Here is a 21,637-nt window from a genome sequence, read left to right as displayed (position 1 = left end):
TTCCTGCAGCTTCCGGAGTGCACCTAGTTTTCCATTTTTCATGCTTAAATAAGGTTATAGGTGACAAGCTTCTAGTTCAAACAATATTGCCAAAAATTGATGAAGAAGGAAAAATCATATTGGAACCTAAAGCAGTCAATGAAACAAGAACTCAACAACTACGAAATTGATCAATTTCAAAGTATCTCATCAAGTGGAAGAACTTACCCGTTGAAGATTCCACATGGGAGGATGAGAATTTTATACAAAAGCATCCAAAACTACTCAAGCGTTGAGGACAACACTTTTTTGAAGGAGAGGGGCATGTTAGGTCCTTATAATACTAGTGATTTCCCCATTAATATTGTCATTGTATCCCTTATTGTTATTGTTGTGCCCCTATTGTCCCCATATTGTTATTATTGTGCCCCATAGAATCCCACTATTGTTATTTTTGTGCCTTTATATTATTATTATTAGGTCGGCTTTGGTTATATTGTGACCCCTTAGACTCCTATATATAGAAAGGAGGTTTTGTCATTTGAATCATCTAAGAATTGTTCATTTGTGTAATGTAAAGGAGGTTGCCCCCTCGAAGAGGCTTATTTCTAAGGCGTTGATCTATCTTTTATATCTTTTTGTGAGCTAGTTTCATAACAAAAAATGTCGTATTTTCTCATGTTAGATATCACACAATGTGTATAGGTCTGTTTTGGTGTTTTCAAGGGATTAGCTTTGTGTAAATGAGTTGATCTAACATTGTAAAGATTTATCGCACTCATTTATATAGTTTTGAGCACTATCACGCAAGTATGGCCATAGTCATCGCAAAGTGTATCTTTAGTGTCGAACTTGTCATAAGTGGTCAAAAAGTTGTTGCACTGAGGGAAGTTTTTTGTTCACATGTCCTAGATGATCTATGTTGTTGTGTCATCAAGTATTCCAAGTGTGTGATCATAATAAAAGTCTTATCATTGTTCACATCAGCCTCACCAATCCAACACAGTCAATTTCTGAAAAATTTTGAACTAAGCAACTTAGCCTCATCCAACCTTCTTGAACCGTGCAGTTCCAGTTCTCAAGCCCAAAACCTTGGCTCCCAAAATTGTGCAATCCATCTACCTAGCCTGATCTCAACTTCGCATTGCGCAATCCCTAGCCTCAAGCTCAACCCTTGAGACCCTAATTTGAGCAATTTCATAATGGACTAGCCTCATCTGTCTCCTAGAACTGCAAAATGGGTTGATTCAGTGACCATCCCCTCAACCTGCCACACAGACCTTCAAAATTGCCCAGTTTCCTCCCTCTACCCAGCTTGGACTGCACATTGCGCAGACTAGAGACTAAGGGATAACCCCTGACTGCTTCAACTATGAAATTTCATAGTCATTGAGCCCCTCTCCCAGCTTGTCATCTGGTTCTGACTCAACCAGTCTGTTTATGTGTGTCTCTACTAGGGTAGTACTATTACATCTCTCTTAGAGGCTCAATTTTCCTCCCCCTTTGAAGTAAAATAACTTCAACACATATACAACCAAACACTCACCAGGAACACCCCCTTGCTTTTCGAAGGCACATTTCACTCCTCTCTCTTGATGACAGTTAGAGTTGAGGCATATATTTAAGACAACCAGAAATCGGGCCATATTCTTGATGGGGCTCCTATCCTAAATGGTGTGAGGTCTAATTGGGACCACATATTGTGGAGACCCCTTGAATGTGTTTGGGACCAACATTGTCAACATTTCTAGCACTAGAAGGAGGGCTTGAACCTTGAGTTAAGGTAGTAATATTCCCAACACCTCCCCTGTGCATATTCTTGAAGTTGGAAATGATTCTCAGCTCGAGACTATACAAACTTATGAGATCTCTTACGCCTAGATCCAGGCCATCCACCCTAACACCTATAAGTTATCAAGAGTTATTTTATTAATACCTATAGTACATAATCTTCCATACTTTACAAAGAGGAACCCAACCACCCCCACCAAGATAGTGGTTTCAAAAGTTAAATATTTGGTTCTCACCACCCTTGAAGAGTTAGCAGACTCGGAAGAGAACACAGAAAAATCAGAGAATTCTCCATCCTTCAATGGTGGTGACAGTGACAATGTGGTACTCTCGGATGGTACTTTTCGTAGGTTAGGTGGTGAAGAAGAGGAAGAAGTCCAATCGGATTTTGATGAAGAAGGGGAAAATAGTGACGAAGACATGGCATACCAAGATTTGGACTGGATGACATAGGCCCCACTTGTATTGTCGGTGTGTTATACAAAATCTTGAGGCATCCGAAGAAGATGTTAACGAAATATGACCCTAACAAAGCAGTGAAGGCGGAGGATCATTTGGAAAATGTTTACCTACATCTGCAAATGCTTAGGTACGCTATGATGATGTTGCATGTAGAATTTTTCTGTGTACATTAGATGGCAGAGCAGATGTATGGTATCATAGCCTTCCTCTGAACTCGATCCAGAAATTGAGGGGTTTCAAGAACTTGATAAATTCACTAATGATAAAACCCCTGCCATGCTTTTAAGAGAGTTGGGTAGTCCCAAGATGGAGCAGAAAGAGAAAGTGAAACATTTCAATAAGAGGTTTAACCGTATCTTGAATATATTTTTGACATACACAAAACCTCATGACTCCATCATTATTGATTATTTCACATCCGCCTTACCAACAAGCATTACGTAGTTCTTGAAAAGAACTACGAAGCCAACTTCGGCTAAATTTTTTGAAGAGGTAATCGCAGTTGAAAATGACTTGTGTGCGATTGAATTCATCACAAATTATGCATCAAAAAAGGACTCCAAAGACATGGGGAAAAGGTCTAAGGTCTCCATAAGCAAGGCCAAGGAGAATAAAGCAATTGATCTTGAGAGCTTGACCCGCACAATCAAGTGTTTGTCCAATGAGTTGGAAGAATTGAAACAAAGGCAAAGCGAGACCACCGTAAGAAGCAAACCTCCTAGATTCAACATTCCAAAAAGGGTTGCTAACTCTGGCAGCAACAACAACTAGATGGCCAATTCTACGGAAATATCGAACGTTGTGCTAAATGTTGAGAGTATGGGCATTGATCAATATTGTTTATTTCATCAAGAGTATCATTAAGAAATTACATGCCCACAATGTAACCACAACATGAACTCTCTTGCTATGCAAATTATTGATACAGTACTTTCAGATGAGTAGACTAAGCCTATGGAAGAGAAGGAAGAGAATGTTGCAGCCGAAGAAACTACAAGTGTCAGACATGTAGTGAACACACTCTGTTGTGTTTTCATAGTTGAGAAGAAGAGCATTGAAGAAAAGTAGTTGAGTGAGGCCCCAGCTCAACAACAGAACACTCGATACAACTTTAGAAGCCAAGGGCAAGGCTCCACATAAGACTTGGCAAAGCAGAAGTTGAAAGAGAATTTGTTGAGAAAGATCACATTGTTCATCAACGCATCTCAGAACACTAAGAGAAACTCTGGCAAAGTGGCTACAAAAAAGGTACTTCCACAAACAGTAAAAGTAATCCCATCACTCTGGAAGTAGCAAATAAGGAAACTTTGCCAGACACTTCTGCAATTTCTCCTGCACTGGATTATAACATAGTTGAAGATATGAAGAAATCTCACGCGAATATCTCACTTTTTGAACTGACTAAGATCGTGAGCCAACGGGAACTTCTTGCTCATGCACTCGAACATTTTTCCTTAGGTAACGATGCTTATTCACAGAAGGGGTCTAGTATGTCCTTTGGTTCTCTTGAATATGTACTTAATTCTTTAATGTTAGATGCAAACACACTTTTCCCTCCATTTTGTTTAACGTTCGAAATTTTCAATTATAATGTGAACAATTGCTTAGTTTATTGTGGTGTGTTTGTAAACGTAATGCCTTTATTGGTAGCAAAGAAAATCAACGTAAAATGGGATAAAATAGATGCATAGATCATTCAGCTGGACAATAATCTTGTCCATGCGATTGGTGAACTCGGAAATGTGCTAATACACTTATCATCTGAAGAACGAGTTCACCAATGTATAAACATAGTAATTATGGACATTCCATTAGCATACGGTGTATTGTTGAGTAGAGACTGGTCCCGAAAGTTAGAGGGGTATTTTTTGATGGACTGGTCACATATATGACTTCTGTACAAGGGTAGAAAAAATCAAATCCAGGTGAACTCAGAGCGGCACATGAAACACATGGCTATTCCCTTAGAAGGTGAAAATGAGCCAATGGCATTCAAATATATTATCTTTAGGAATTTATTTCTTGAAACTAACCTGGGGTGTTATCTTGTTGATCCAGTGGATCAAAATAATGCTCAAAATTGAATGTGTGTGATAGATCTCAAAACCTATATGATTGGATAGATCTCGGTGATTTGAATCTAGTGCAACTTGTTTCACTGAAATCTGACATTGGATGTTCCTAGAAACGCGTTTTGATCAATTTGGGAAACAACTAATCTTTTTGGAAAAAGAGTTGCAGGTACACCCAGTTAGTAGTCTGTATATTTACTGGGCCATGCCTTGGTAGGTGACTGAGTTCTCCATCAACCAATGGTTGGTCGACGCTTGGCATCATTTGATCGGTTATGAATTTGGTTAGTTTTCATTGGTTGTTGGTTTCTTTGTGGTGGCCCAATGAGGGAGTGCCACATGGGCCAACCAGTGGCTGCCACATGGCCTCCTCAGGGCGACTAAAATTTGTTTAGAGGCTAAACAACACCCCTGGGGATCGAAATCAAGACAACATTCCAAGAAACCAAGTCCAACACCAACGCGCCACCGCTCCGTCTCTTGTTTTATAATGTATTCAAAATATATTTAAGTTTTTCGTATGACACATATTGGGGGAGGGTTCGGGTTAATCCTTAGCCCCTGGCCACCCCTGCACCACAAGACTGCTGGCGGGGGGCCAAGGTCTAGGGCCTAGCCCAAACCGCGTGTTGAGAATGCAACAAGATGATGGAGCTTAGTGGAAAGGAGTCGCCTTCACTAAGTGGGCCTGCATGCAAATTATGGCGCAAAGTTTATTTTTTAGACTATGTCTATTTTTAGACATATGGATCATGGTCTATGAGTTGTAGGATGCTGTTTATGGATGATTGGTCATGTTGGGAAAAAATAGATGGACTTCTATTTTTGGATCACAGCAGGAGTGATCAGAGTCTATTTATAGACTGGCAGTTCAAAAATAGAAAAGTCAAATATTATTAGCTCATAATAATATTTAGACTATAAACATTATCTTATCCTCTTGGAGCACTTCAGTTTGAGCTACAGATGTGGCACATGCGGCTGTCAGAAGGAAATACGCTTTCTTTGTGGGTCAGTTGAGCTATTGCATGCAGGACTTCAGTTAGAACTCATGTGGTTGAGTTTGGTGGAGTTGATTGTGGAGTTGATGGAGTTGTGTTCAGTTTGACTTGGTTAAACTATTTGTAACTAGTCTAACTGCAAATAGACTAGTGATGAGTTGTGTGAATTAAATATTAATTGATTCACTAATTATTAACTCATAAAGAAACTAAAGAATACATCAGTTAACTCAGTTGCATGTTAGTGCATGTACATTTCAGTGGAGACAGGTGTTAGAGGTTGAGATTGCTATCAGTTGTGACTATAGTTGTGCATGAGATCTTGCACAATCAATGGATTGAGTATGCCCATTAGGATTTCACAGTATATGCCCAGTGATATAGCCTATGCTCATGTGATTTTCAGTGTTGGTGATTTTCACTTGGTATTGTGCAGTGGAGGCAGGCAAAGCAGCGGAGGAGATTTGAACCTGTGACTTGTTTGGATCTGAGCTAGTTTTGTGTGTAACAGGTGGAGATAGTACTGAATACTTGTGAGGAGTATTGTACTATGTAATGTTACACGTTCTCAATCATTAATATATAGATAGTGTGGGGTTTTCAGCTGTAAGCTTTCCCCGAGTTACATACTGTGTTAATGTGTGCATGCCATTGATGTTTCATTGTTTTTAATGCTACTAAATTGATGATCAATGTAGATGAGGTTATGTATTATGCATGTATTCCGCAATAGTGTATAATCGGGATAATCTCTGTGAATAAGTGTTTATTATTCAAAATTTCTACATGGTATCAGAGCTGTTGATCATCAGATCTACTATTCAAAAAGTGTTTACATCTTATTACTTCAGGCAGAGTCTGTAATCGGGCCAAGTAGCCTCTGGATTCATCCTTCCTTTGGAAGGTGAGATATCTGGTAAAAGCCCATACAGTCAATCTCTGTACGAGAAATAATTTTTTCTCATGAATCTTAGATCAGAGGCGGTTGAGTTTGGAGCTGGTGGAATTCGAATTTGTAGCAGTGTTTTCTTGGTATCAACGTGGCAATGTCTTTCAACGAATTGCGATTGGAGTATGCTCTTGAGGGCAGCTCAAACTATATTGCATGGAAGGACAGGATGGAGGCAGTGTTGGATGATAATGGGCTAAAGGATTTCATAGAGGCTAATGTCCCAAAGCCTACTGATGCTACTCAAGTTGATGCTTGGCAAAAGAGTACAACAAAGTGTCGAAGGATTCTGTTGGAGGGCGTGAAGGATCACATTGTGTCCAGGCTGCATGGAAAGGCTTCTCCATACTTGATGTGGAAAGCGTTGACATATCTGTTCCAAATAAAGAGCGATTAGAGGAAGCTGGTGCTCAAGGATAAACTTAGAAACATCAAATGTGAGAAGGGAGACAGTATGCCCAAGTATCTCATGAAGTTCACTCAGTGCAGAGATGAGTTGGGAAGTGTGTGGGTGGCTGTTGATGATGAGGACTTGGTGAGCTTGGCTCTCCTTGGTCTTCTGAAGAGTTGGCATTCCTATTAGGACTTTGTCAATGGTCGGGAGAAATTTCCAGGATGGGAGAGACTTTGGTCAGATCTTGTACAGGAGGAGATCAGGCGGAATACCAGGGACGGATCTTCATCAAAGGGACCTGATGAAGAAAATTTCGCTTTGGCTGCCAAAGCAAAGAAGTGGAAGAACGAGAAAGCTTCTCAGTCTGGTGTGAAAGGCAAGAAGCAGGACATGTCCAAGGTGAAGTGCTTTGACTGTCACCAACACGGACACTATGCCACTAATTGTCCGCAGAAGAAGAAGAACAAGCAAGCTGCTGGATCTGCAGCAGGAGAGGCTATAGCCTCACAGTTTGAGCTTGATTTTTCATTGATCGCATGCTTGGCTTCAAGTGTGATGGGATCGGTGTGGTTCTTGGATAGTGGTGCGTCTTTTCACATGACAGGAGATCAAGATTTGTTTTCTGATCTGGAGGAAAAAGATCTTGGAGTGCACATCAAGATGGGTGATGATGGTAGATACAGTGCGACCGGTATCAGTACCATTTCCTTTGAGAGGGAGTCTGGTAAACCCTTCGTATTGAAGGAAGTGATGCATGTTCCAGGATTGAAGAAGAATCTTATCTCTGTGGGCGATGTTATAAGACAAGGGATATGATGTTGTTTTCAGCGAGGGAAAGGCTTTCCTACACAGCAAGACAACTGGAGAAACCTGGAAGATAGGGGTTCGAGTGAGGAACCTTTATCAGTTGCATGTAGATGGTTGTGCAACAATGGCATGCAAGGCAGAAGGATTGGTGAGCTGGGATGATGGCGAGCTATGGCACAGGAGATTGGGTCACCTTCACCATGGAGCCTTGAAGATACTACAACAAATCACTACAGGACTTTCTAAAGGCACTCTTGCACAGTCAGATCAGTGCAAGGGGTGTACTTTGGGAAAGTTTGTGAAAGCCACCTTTCACGAGAAGGATAGTTGCGGCACGACAATCCTTGAGAGAATTCACACAGACGTGTGTGGACCTTTCTCAGTAGCTTCGACAACAAAACACAAGTATTATGTGATTTTTGTTGACGATTTCTCTCGTAAGTGCTAGATCTTCTTCATGTAGAAGAAGAGTGAGACATAATCAAAGTTCTGTGGGTTCAAAGCACTGGTTGAGAAGGAGCCAGGGAAGAAGGTGAAAGCTCTTAGGAGAAATAATGGTGGTGAATACATCTCTGGTGAGTTCAAGGACTTCTGCAATGCAGAAGGGATTCGAAGAGAGCTCATAGCTCCCCATAACCCACAACAGAACGGGGTTGCTGAGTGGAAGAACAGAACGATCGTGGGTGCTGCACGGGTGATGTTGCATGATCAGGGCCTACCCCTTCACTTGTGGGTAGAAGCATGCAATACAACAGTTTATGTGCAGAACCGTTGTCGTCACAGGATACTTGGCATGAGTACACCCGAGGAGGCTTATTCTGGTAAGAAGCCTAATCTTTCTCATTTGAGGATTTTTTGTGCTAACGTTTACATGCATGTGACAAAAGATGCCAAGAAGAAGTTGGAGTTGACCGCAGAGGTTGGGATATTTGTGGGGTACACTGATACGCCCCACAACTATTGTGTGTATTTGCCAGACAGTGGCAAGACTGTTGTGCGACGGGATATAAAATTTCAGGAGGAGAAAGCCATGAAGTTTTCGCTTGAGAGGGAGCTACACTTGCATGCAGATGAGGAGCTATTAGTTCCTAAGGATGAGCTTTAGGACATGGATCAGCCACAGGACGAAGTTCATGGAGTGGAAGAGACCACTCATGCAGCGCCAACCGTCAGAGGGCGAAAGCACTTGACAGAAGCTGAGCGACTGGCTCAAGATGCAGAGAAAGTTGTAGGACCACCTACAACCCAACGCAGGCAGAGACAGTCACCTGATCGGTACATTGGATACATGGCTCTTATGAGCAAATGTGTTGTGACTGAGCCATCCTCTTTCGAGGAAGTTGTGGAGGATCCCGTATGGGTAGACGCCATGGTGGAAGAGTATGATTCAATTGTCAGAAACAATGCATGGGAGATTGTCCTAGGACCGGAAGGGAAATCAGTGGTGGGTTCGAGATGGATCTACAAAGTTAAGCAGGTAGCTGACAGGAGTGTGGAGAAGTACAAGGCAAGATTTGTTGCCCGAGGCTTTTCACAGATAGAGGGGATCGATTATGAGGAGACCTTTGCACCTATTTTAAGGTATTCTTCCATACGGATGATTCTTGCTCTCTCAATGCAGATGGGATGGCACATTCATCAAATGGATGTGAAGACTGCGTTCCTCAACGGAGTCATTGAGGAGGAGGTGTACATTGAGCAGCCCGAAGGTTTTGAGATCTTCAGCAGCGAGTCGCATGTGTGCAAGCTGAAGAGAGCGTTGTATGGATTGAAGCAAGCACCATGTGCTTGGTACACACGGATAGACAGTTATTTCACCAGACTTAGATTCTCCAAGAGTGAGGTGGATCCTAACCTATACCAGATTGTGGTGGAGGGTAAGTTGCTTATCATTGTACTTTATGCAGATGATTTGATTCTAATGGGTGGTAAGCTGTTGATACTTTCATGCAAGGATGATCTTGCTAAGGAGTTTGAGATGAAGGAATTGGGCCTCTTTCATTATTTCCTGGGATTGGAAATTTGGCAGCGCAGTGATGGACTATTTTTTTCTCAGGGTAAGTATGCTTGGGAGATATTGGAGAAGTTCAACATGCATGGTTGCAAGCCTGTTGATACTCCTCTTCCTGGAGCTTGGAGGAAGGAGGATGCCACTTCGGCAGAAGAAGTGGATGCCACTTGTAGTGACCAATCCAAGGGTCTATATTAGACTAAATTTAATGTCAACCAAGGTAGGTAAACTTAGAGGCACGTGTCTAAAGTTTATAGACCTAAAAGGATCTCATCTATCTAAATAAGTGTCTATTGTGACAGGCTACAACACTCTTTTACAAGAGATTGAAATATGTTTCCTTTCATAATTTAAACACTTATATCATCTAATTTAATTAACTGTTCTAAAAAAATAGTGTTACTTGTCCGAGTTCTCAATCATCTTACAAGGACATAATTCACAAAAACTCTTTCAAGACAACACACTAAGCATACCAAAGATCAAATGCATACTAAGCATACCAAGGATCAAATTCGTGAAAACAGATTCCATAGAAATATCTTGAAATTCAATGTTCAATTAAACCTTTTACAAAGTCTGATTCAATAATTTTGCAATTGAATTTCCAAGGTACTACTAGGAATCATAAAATAACAATCGCAAGAACTTCTAATCAAACTGATCAACTCACAAGCAATGAAATAACATCAAACGTTATTCAGATCTGAAGACTAAATCCTATGAAACAGAAACGAAAGTGTACCAATCTTCACAGAGGGCCCTTCCACGTTTTGATGGCACACTTAGAAAATTTCAGATGATAAGAACGCTAAGTCATAAACACCATATGAAATTCTGCCTTTTGATTAAGTTCTGAGAATCGATTAAATTCAAAATAGGAATACGCTTACAGTCTCAAGTTTGCTCTTGTCTAATCTCTTTTCCTTACCAGCGTTCCACTTATTTATTAAAAGTTACAACCAAATGTACATTCATTATCACTTCAGATGTTTCTGTTTTTACAATCAAAAAGGTATTTTCGTTTTTCCTAATCCTAACTGATTTCTAAAACAAAACGAAATCAGTTTAGGTAACTTCAGATTTTTGCTACTTTTACAACCAAAAAGGCTGGGTTTGACCAGCATTGACCATGTATTCGGGAGCTCCAAATTCGATGCTAAATAGATTTTCCACCATGTATCTACATCCTAGATCACGTCCTTATCTTCTGTTCTAATTTTCCTGCCATGCCACGTGTCACAACACAAACCAATTACAGGAAGTCATGACATCCCGTAATTTTGTTGAAAATTTCCAATTTTTAACATAAAAATCCATAAATTAAATTTAATGTAAAATAACAATTATAATGCTTCATTAATCAATTTCAATGGACTATGAGGAGTTTATGGAAGAAAATGATAGATAAATGATGGATATTTAGAAGAAAAGAATGGCAATAAAATAGTACCAACATCTCCCCCAAACTCAATGATTTAGCATGTCCTCATGCTAATCCTGATGTGCTCCCTTTATATTCTGTTCCTGCTTGTGCCTCTGCCACTTGTAGCAATACATCTATATTCTTCTGAACTTGGAACTCATGTTTCATATTCTTATATTTTTCTTTGAGAACTTTTTTCTGAGTGTACCATTTTGTCGCCCATTTGCACGTTTCAGTTTGATCAGTCCTAAGTTCTTTGATTTTCTTCTTCAGTTTCTCATTTTTCTACTGAATCTTCTTACTCTGAGCTCTCAACATTTCATTTTCCTTCTTTATGACTTTCTCTAACATGTTTGCTTCCATCAATTCCTCTTTTATCTCTTCAATCTATTTCTCTAACCTCCTCTGTTTCTTGTTTGTAGGTGCTGGCTCTTTCCTTTCTCCCTTGTTACTCTCAATTTCCATTTCTGCTTCCTGTTCTGGCTGTGAATTAGTACTGCTTTCAATTTCCATTGGTGCATTTGCATTCGGCTCTGGTTGATCATCTTGTGTTTGATTCCTTTTTATTCTCCTTGATCTTCTCTTATAAGTAGTGAAGATTTTATCTTTTTCAATTTTCTTGGCAGTTTCTTGCCTCATCCTTCTTGTCCTTACACCACTGCTGGGTTGAGGAACATTGCTTGACTTATGCTCAGGAATTTCCTCATCAATATTAATCATAAACTCTATGCGTTCTTGCTGTTCCTATTCATCTTCTCTAATTTTAATTTGATTGTCAATCAAAAACTCTTTCCATGTTTTTCCTCTCCTCTGCAACTCAAATTCAATTATAATTTTGATCAACCCAAAATGATACATACTCCTATCTTCATTACCTTTTTGTTTCTAAATGGTCTTCGACATTTTAGTCAAAATCTGCAAGAGAAAATGGGGCAGACTGATGGTGCATTGACCTTTTAAGTGCAACAGAATTTTTATGTGATATAGGTATACTATACTGTAACGTCCTTCACATGTAACAAATTTCTGAATAATGTTTACCATTTCGTCCCATGGGTGAATTAGCCAACTTCTGGGAACACCCTTTTTCCAATTGACAGAGGAAACCCTTGACCTAGACATAAACTGAGTCCATGATTTTTCCCTAAATTGTTTGGTTTTGAAATACTTTTCCCCTTCTGGACTGATTCCCAATGTTTGTGCTATGGTATCCTTTGAAATTCTAAAATAGAAATGTCCTATTAAAGCTTTCTCTCCATTGAAGGAAAATGCAAATTGCTTCGTAATTTCTTCATTGTTTCCATTGAATTTCTCTAGAAAAGACAACCAGTTTTTTCCCTTAAAATCGTGACACAGTCTTCATGATATTGTGAACTATCAAATTTTTCGAGGTCTGCTCTATTGGTCATTTTGTTAAAAATATCTGTTCTAACCCCTTTTTTATGCTCAAAAATTCAATCAAGGTTTTTAACTTGTTACCTCTTTTCCTGCGTTCCACTGAGCTGACCTGGTAACGTCCTCAATTCTTTGAGTTTACTTCTTCAATTGCTTGAGCTGACCTGGTTAACGTCCTCAAATTCTGGGTGGAAGTAAAAAACTCGGGATAAGCCTGTTTGTTATATGTTCTCCCTTTATAGCACCTACTATCTCGGCCCTCTTTAAGAAACTCAGAGTCTGAATACTAACACCGTAACTAACTTTATGAACTCAGAGTTTTATAAAATGAAAACTCAACAGCCGACCTTCATCCAATTGCTATGATGATAATGCAGAGTTGAAAGGCGCATTCAAATCATGAATACAGAGGAGCAGTACTGATTTGCAGAAGCATAACCATGATAACACAATATGCAATTCATGTGATGATAACGAATATATTTCATAAGCAGACTTGGGTCAAAAGATTGTTTTATAACTCCAACAGTCGAAATGAATGAAATCATTTGAGGACAGATGGTTTAACACTTGTCTTTCCATCGAACGCACTTGTACATTGAGTATCCACTACTTGTTGGTACTTGATTGCCAGAAGGCCGATTTAAAAATGATGAGTTGATGAAAAGGTTTGAAGAGCGGTGTATGAAAAGGTTTGAAGAGCGTAGTAGGAATAAAAATAGGCTAAGGTGTGATAGGAAATGATAAGCAGAGTGATAATGAGGTGAGTATTTAGGAATATGACAAAGGTTATGGGGATAAGGATTTTTGAAATTGATAACAAGCAATAATAATTATCATTTTTAACACTAAAATAATTTAAGAATTTTAAATGTTAAAAATGAAAATTTCAACAATACATTACACTTGTTGGTTGACAAAATGCTGATTTGGCGTGCACAGGTATGACTGATCTTCATTGTCTAAAACAGGTCCCTTTGAAATGAAATTGAATATAACAGGTCCCTTTAAAATCTGAAGAACTCTGAAGAACCATGTTTGTGAAGCTTCTTTTATCCTTGGTGTTGATGTAGCCTTGATTATAATTTTGATGATAAGCAACCTTTGAAAACTTTGTTGAAGTAGCCTGATGTATCTTGAATGCAGTCTTTAACAGGTCCCTCTGATATTGGTGATGTTGACATAGGCTTCTGAATAGGTCCCACTGCATATTGGTAATGTTGACATAGTCTTCTGAACAGGTCCCACAACATATTGCTTAAATAGGTCCCTCTAATTAGAACAAAAAAAAACTCTTTTATTGAAATACTGAATTACTGAAACAAATTCCTTCAAGATTTAAAAATGAGGAGATGAGATAGGGAAAAATCACTGTTTCTTCTCCCCCACTAAGTCTTTGACTTGTCCTCAAGTCATTATTGAATTGATGAAAAACAATAAACAAGTAGAACAAGGAATTCTTACCAGCCAAATGATTGGTTTTCTAGTAAGAATTCGGGTTTAGAGTGTGCCACAGTCTGGTTTTCACATCTAAACCATTATTATTATTTAATTTTTTTTTTGTTATTTTGTATTTTATATATATATATATATATTTAATTTATTTATTGTTAAAGCAAAAATGAAATTGAATGAACTAAGGTAGAGATATCACAGTTGAAGGCTGCAATATCTCAACCTCCCTTTGCTGAGATACAGTTTGAAGAAAATCTTCCTTGCTGATGGGCTTATGATAGAGTTTCAACCTATGTCCATTGACAATAAAGGTGTTGGCTTCTCCGTCAATTGTAGTAAGCTTGATTGATCCATTTTCATATACTTGAACTATTTCATATGGGCCCAGCCAATGTGTTGTAAATTTGGCTTTATGATCTCTGAATTTAGAGTCAAAGAGTAAAGCCCAGTCTCCTTCTTTGAACTGTTTCTTTTTAATGTGGGCATCATGCCACTACTTCCTTTGTTTCTGCATTAGGATTGTTGTCTCCTCTACTTGCTGCCTCATTTCATCTAACTGGTTCAATTGCCGGATTCTCTCTTTTTATGCTTCATTGAGATTAATTCCTAAATCTGCAACCATTTTATAAGTATGTATTCGAAATTCAATAGGAAGCATTACCTCTTTTCCATACACTAGCTGATATGGTGTAAATCTTATAGTGTTTTTCCACGTGATTCTGTAAGCCCAGAGTGCATCTTTGAGCTTCTCTTCCCAATTTTTTCTGTTCATTGCTACTGTCTTAGTGATAATTCCTTCCAATGTTTTATTTGTAGATTCCACCTGGCCATTGGCCTGTGGATGGTAAGGTGTACTTTTCATGTGCTTGATTTTATATTTTTCTGTGATGTCTTTGACCAGCTTTGAAGTAAATTGAGTACCTTGATCCGTCACTATCTCCCTTGGTACTCCATACCTTACAAAAATTTCTTCAAAAAGGAAGTTTACCACTGTTTGTTCAGTTGCCCGGACTAGTGCTTTTGCTTCAGCCCATTTTGTCATGTAATCAGTACATACTAGGATGTACTTTTTGCCTTTGGAAGTTGGATTGATGGGTCCTATAAAATCTAGAGCCCATTTTTCAAATGGCTCTAAATGTACTTGAGGCTGAAGTGGCATTTCATCTGTAGCTGTTGGTTTTCCCATTCTTTGACAACTATCACAACTTCTCACATACTTCTTGGAATCCTTAAAAATAGATGGCCAATAGTATCCAAGACTGAGAATCTTGAATGTTGTTCTTTTTGCTGCAAAATGCCCACCACACGGTTCATCATGACAAGATTTTAAAATATCAATTATTTCATCATTTCTTATCGTCTAATAATCATATCATAACTGGTGTAAAATAAATCTCCATTAACCCATGAATATCTAGCACTTTGTTTGATCAGCCTCTTCTTTTCCTTTGGAGTAAAATATGGAGGTTTTTTTCCTATGGAAAAATAATTAGCCACGTCAGCATACCAAGGATTCACTATTGAAATTGCAAATAAATTTTCATCTGGAAAAGAATCTTCAACCGGAACAACCTCACCTAAATTTTGCAGTCTAGAAAGAAAATCTACCACCTGATTCTCCTTACCTGGTCTATCTAACACTGTAATATTAAATTCCTGTAATAATAAAAGCCATCTGGTAACTCTGCCATTAGTGATTGGTTTATTCATTAAATACTTAATGGCAGAGTGGTCAGTATGTACAAAAACCTCATAACCAGTTATATAATGTCGGAATTTATTCACAGCATGTATGATTGCAAGCATTTCTTTTTCTATGACTGTATAGTTTAATTCTGCAGGTGTTAGATTTTTACTAATGAAATAGATGGCATAATTGAAAGACTCTTCTTTTTGGCCTAACGAGGCACCTACTGCAGTATCAGATGCATCTGTAAAGATGTGAAATGGTAGGGTCTAGTTAGGTCCTTTTAAAACTGGTGTGGTTGATAATTTTTCTTTGAGTATTTCAAAATCTTGCTGACAATTCTCATTCCAGTTGAAAGGTGTATCTTTTGCTAGAAGCTTAAATAGAGGTAAATCTATTTTACTAAAATGTTCAATAAACCTTCTGTAATAGCTTGCATACCTAAGAAAACTTGTTACCTCTTTTTGAGTCTTCGGAATTGGTAAATTGACAATGATCTGGATTTTTGATGGATCAACTTTAATTCCTTGAGAAGAAATATATTGACCTAATACTATCCCTTCATTTAACATCATAAAACACTTTTCATTGCTCAGGGACAGATTAGCTTCAATACATCTCTTCAAGACTTTTTCAAAATTTTCTAATGAATGCTCAAATGAATTACCATACACTGAAAAATCGTCCATATAAACTTCAACACATTCATGAACTAAATCAGAAAAAATAGCTAATACAACTCTCTGAAATGTAGCTGGAGCATTGTAAAATCCAAATGGTAAAACATTATAGGCATAAGTGCCCCAGGGACAAGTAAAAGTGGTTTTGTCCTGGTCCTCTAAGGCTATCCTGATCTGGTTATAGCCACTGAAACCATCAAGAAAAGAGAATGATGATTTCCCAGCTAACGTGTCTAGCACTTGGTCAATAAATGATAGTGGAAAATAATCTTTGAGTGTTGCTTTGTTCAATTGTCTGTAATCAACACAAATTCTCCACTTGCCATTTTTCTTGGGCACTACTACCAATGGGGATACCCACTGACTGTCAGAGACAGGATAAATAAAATTGACTTTCAATATTTTTTGTAATTCATCTCTAACAATATCCTGAAGCATGGGATTCATTCTTCTCTGCGGTTGCCTCACTGGTTTGATATTACTATCCGTATAAATATGTGAGTGCATGTTTCAGGGTGAATTTCGTGCATATCGATGTAATCCCAAGCAAATGCTTTCTGATATTTTCTTAATAATTAAATCAATTTTTCCTCCTGAGATGAGTCTAGGTGAGTGCTAATATTCAAAGCTTTTCCTGGACTAATATCTATGGTCTTGCTCTGTGTGTTTGTGATAGATTGAATGGCAAAAATGTTCTGAAATGTTGTTTGCAAAGAATGAATGGTACATGTTTCCTGAAAATTCTGTGCCAAAAGTTCATCTACAGCATGGTATTGGTCATTTCTTAATTCTTCAGGAATATCAGGTTGAGAAAGGAACAATTCTACCAAATCATCATTATTATGTTCTTGAAAATCATAAATTTGATTGATGCTGAAAACATATTGAACTTATTCCTTATCATTGTATTTATCATCAAGCCATAAATTGTGTGCTACTGCTGGTGATTGTGCTGATGGGTAAAGAGTGAGTTGTTTTCTTTCAGTTCCTCGTGAAATAATCATATTACCCGATCTACATCCTATAAATGCATCAGCAGTTGCTAACCATGGTCTACCAAGGATGATAGGGTGTCCTCCTAAATTACATTTTGGCTGAAGAACTAAAAAGTCCACTGGATACTCCCAAGAGTCTAGTGAAACAATTATGTCCTCCAAAATCCCTTCAGGAATCACTTTAGACCTATCAGCTAGTTCTAGAACAATTGTTGTGTGCTGCAAGTTTGTGAGCTGCAGCGTTTTCATTGTTTCAAGAGTCATCACATTTACTGCGGCCCCAAGGTCAATTAAGGTGTTTGGAATATGAATGTTGTTATTGGTTGTAGTGACTCTGGGAATACCAGGATCAACATACTTTTCCATTGAAATGGTGTTTGTCATAAGGCCGGCTAAATGTCTAATAACATAAATAGTTTGTGGATCAACTCTCTTTCTAGTAGGCTTCTTGAGGCATAGTTCTTTGATTGCTTTACTATATATGGGAATGTCCTTTATGGCTTGTAATAGTGGAATTTTTATATAGACATTCTTTAGCTCATCTAAAACATCAAACTGTGGTATAGACATGGGAAGTTTTGCTTGGACCAATCGTTCTGGAAAAGGTGGTGGATGCAACGGTTGCATTTGTTTATTTTTGATGTCATCATTTTGTTTCCTTTGAGTTGGAGTTTCATTTTCATTTTCTTCGTTTTCTTTTTTTTTTTTCAGCTATTGGAAGTTCTTTTTGAAGTACCTTACCAGACCTCAGTGCGATATTTTGTAAAGGTCATGTGGGATATGATGGTCCCTCATGTACATTGTAAGCTAGTCTCTCTGCTCTGTTATTTGGATTTAGTACAGGTTGAGCAGGAATCTGAGTGGGTTTAGGAGGTTGGTTAGATGGAAGTTGTAATTGAGGTGAATTTATTGGTGGAGGAGTAGGCAATACGTGTTGAGTGTTTTGGGGTTGATAAACAACTTGCTACTGAGGATATGTTTGAGGATATTGCGAATATGGCTGATGATACTGTTGATATGGCTGAGAATATGGTTGGTATGGTTGAGGATATGGTTGATATTGTTGAGAGTATTGCTGGAATGGTTTCCATTGTTGTTGTGGGTAATTTTGGTGTTGATAGGGCATGGGTACATTCCAAGAATTCTAAACATACATCTGATCTTGTGCAGGAAATTGCAAATTTTGGTTTGGAAACATACCTGGAGGTGGAGGTCTTGGTTGCCATGGTCTCTTAGCACCCATGAAATACACATTCTCCATATCTGTGTTAGCTTCCACATTACAATTCTGCAAAATCTTGACTTTACAACAATGAAATATATCATGATTTTAATTACAAAAGGCGCAAACTTGAATGTTTTCTAATGGGCAGTCTTTCAGAGCATGTCTCTTTCGGCATTTTGGACAAAAGACAACCATTAATTGATCTTCCTCTTCTTGTCTTTTCTTTGCTTTCAAAGTGTCAATTTGAGTTCCTAAGGTACTTAATAGATCTGTTTTGAATTCTTCTAACAAGTTTCCTATTTCAGCCCTTGTGACACTTGCTGAAGCAAATTTTGTGGCTTTAGATGATAGAGCTCTTTTTCCATTTCTGGCTTTGCTCCTTGAATACTTTTCACATAAATCAGCAATTTCTTCGAAAGGTAAAGTGGAAATATCACCTTTGCCCATCAAATTAAGATCATCTAAGTATTCCTCTTGAATGCCCTTCAAAAATATTGTTCGAATCAGATCAAGAAACATGGTTCTATGTTTTGATTTTTGTAAATTGTAAACAAATCGTTCCAAATACTCCTCTATACTTTCATCCTCTTGTTGATTCATTCTAAATATATCATCTTTATAATATTTCGATCTACAATAAGGTTGGTATTTCTTTAGGAATATTCTTCTCATGCCATCCCAATCAGTTACTGCATGTTCACCAAGTCCCATGAACCATCTTAATGCTGATGCTTTTAATGTTGTTGGGAAGAGTCTAAGCCTATGGGCATCATCTGTGTAACCATATGTTCGACATACTATATCAAATTCAAACAAGAATGAATCTGGATCTTCTGAAGCCATGCCATAAAAGTTTGGAAACATAGATGGAGGTATGTTTTTCATTTTTATTTCCTCATCATAATTTTCTCCTGGTTCTTGAATAGGAAATTTAAAGGTTGACTCTTCCTCCTCTCTTCGATCTTGATTTTGTGGTCCTCTTGCTGATCCTCCTCCTTCCTCAGCCATTTTGATAGGTTCCTCTGTTGACTTAATTTCTTGTAGTATAGTGGTGAGTATTCCCACCTGTCACGCGGGTGACCCGGGTTCGATCCCCGACAACGGTGCCAAAATGTAGTGACCAATCCAGGGGTCTAGATTAGACTAAATTTAATGTCAACCAAGGTAGGTAAACTTAGAGGCAAGTGTCTAAAGTTTATAGACCTAAAATGATCTCATCTATCTAAATAAGTGTCTATTGTGACAGGCTACAACACTCTTTTACAAGAGATTGAAATATGTTTCCTTTCATAATTTAAACACTTATATCATCTAATTTAATTAACTGTTCTAAAAACAGAGTGTTACTCGTCTGAGTTCTCAATCCTCTTACAACGACATAATTCACAAAAACTCTTTCAAGGCAACACACTAAGCATACCAAAGATCCAATTCGTGAAAACAAAGTCCATAGAAATATCTTGAAATTCAATGTTCAATTAAACCTTTTACAAAGTCTGATTCAATAATTTTGCAATTGAATTTCCAAGGTACTACTAGGAATCATAAAATAACAATCGCAAGAACTTCTAATCAAACTGATCAACTCACAAGCAATGAAATAACATCAAACGCTATTTAGATCTGAAGACTAAATCATATGAAACAGAAACGCAAGTGTACCAATCTTCACGTAGGGCCCTTCCATGTTTTGATGGCACACTTAGAAAACTTCAGATGATAAGAACGCTAAGTCATAAACGCCATATGAAATTCTGCCTTTTGATTAAGTTCTGAGAATCGATTAAATTCAAAACAGGAATACGCTTACAGTCTCAAGTCTGCTCTTGTCTAATCTCTTTTCCTTACCAGCGTTCCTCTTATTTATTAAAATTTACAACCAAATTTACATTCATTATCACTTCAGATGTTTCTGCTTTTACAATAAAAAAGGCTATTTTCGTTTTTCCTAATCCTAACTGATTTCTAAAACAAAACTAAATCAGTTTAGGTAACTTCAGATTTTTGCTTCTTTTACAACCAAAAAGGTTGGGTTTGACCAGCATTGACCATGTATTCAGGAGCTCCAAATTCGATGCTAAATAGATTTTCCACCATGTATGTACATCCTAGATCACGTCCTTATCTTCTGTTCTGATTTTCCTGCCATGCCACGTGTCACAACATAAACCAATTACAGGAAGTCATGACATCCCGTAATTTTGTTGAAAATTTCCAATTTTTAACATAAAAATCCATAAATTAAATTTAATGTAAAATAACAATTATAATGCTTCATTAATCAATTTCAATGGACTATGAGGAGTTTATGGAAGAAAATGATAGATAAATGATGGACTTTTAGAAGAAAAGAATGGCAATAAAATAGTACCAACACCACTGTTTATCGACAGTTGGTGGGGTTGCTTATGTATCTGGTCAATACACGACCTGATATATGTTATGCTGTTAACCAATTTTCACAAGCTATGGTTAAGCCAACCAAGCTCTTCTGGAAGGCAGGCAAGCATGTATTGCGTTATTTGAGAGGCACATCGGGATATGGATTTTGGTACAGACAGGAGGATGCAGATTGGGCACGGAGCCCAATGGATCATGATAGATCCAAGCACAGGTACCATCATATTAGATATTGTGTGCAGCAGAGAATCATGTTACTTTCATACATTCCAACGGAGGATCAGGATGTTGATATCTTGACGAAGGCGCTCACCAGGAGCAAATTCGAATACCACCGAGGCAGGATAGGGGTTGCTGATAATCCATATTTTGTTGAGTGGGAGTATTGAGAATGCAATAAGATGATGGAGCTTAGTGGAATGGAGTCGCCTTCACTAAGTGGGCCCGCAGGCAAATTATGGCGCAAAGTCTATTTTTTAGACTATGTCTATTTTTAGACATATGGATCATGGTCTATGAGTTGCAAGATGTTGTTTATGGATGATTGGTCATGTTGGGAAAAAATAGATGGAATTCTATTTTTGGATCACAACAGGAGTGATCAGAGTCTATTTATAGATTGGCAGTTCGAAGATAGAAAAGTCAAATATTATTAGCTCATAATAATATTTAGACTATAAACATTATCTTATCCTTTTGGAGCACTTCAGGAGCTACAGATGTGGCACATGCAGCTGTCAGAAGGAAATACGCTTTATTTGTGCGTTAGTTGAGCTATTGCATGTAGGAATTCAGTTATAACTCATGTGGTTGAGTTTGGTGGAGTTGATTATGGAGTTGATGGAGTTGTGTTCAGTTTGACTTGGTTAAACTAGTTGTAATTAGTCTAACTGCAAATAGACTAGTGA

The sequence above is a fragment of the Pinus tabuliformis genome, chromosome X (genome assembly GCF_031772625.1).
Source record: "Pinus tabuliformis cultivar Carrire ecotype Pingquan chromosome X, CPIR1, whole genome shotgun sequence".
Classification (NCBI taxonomy): Eukaryota; Viridiplantae; Streptophyta; class Pinopsida; order Pinales; family Pinaceae; genus Pinus; species Pinus tabuliformis.
Note: the sequence above shows the minus strand (reverse complement) of the source record.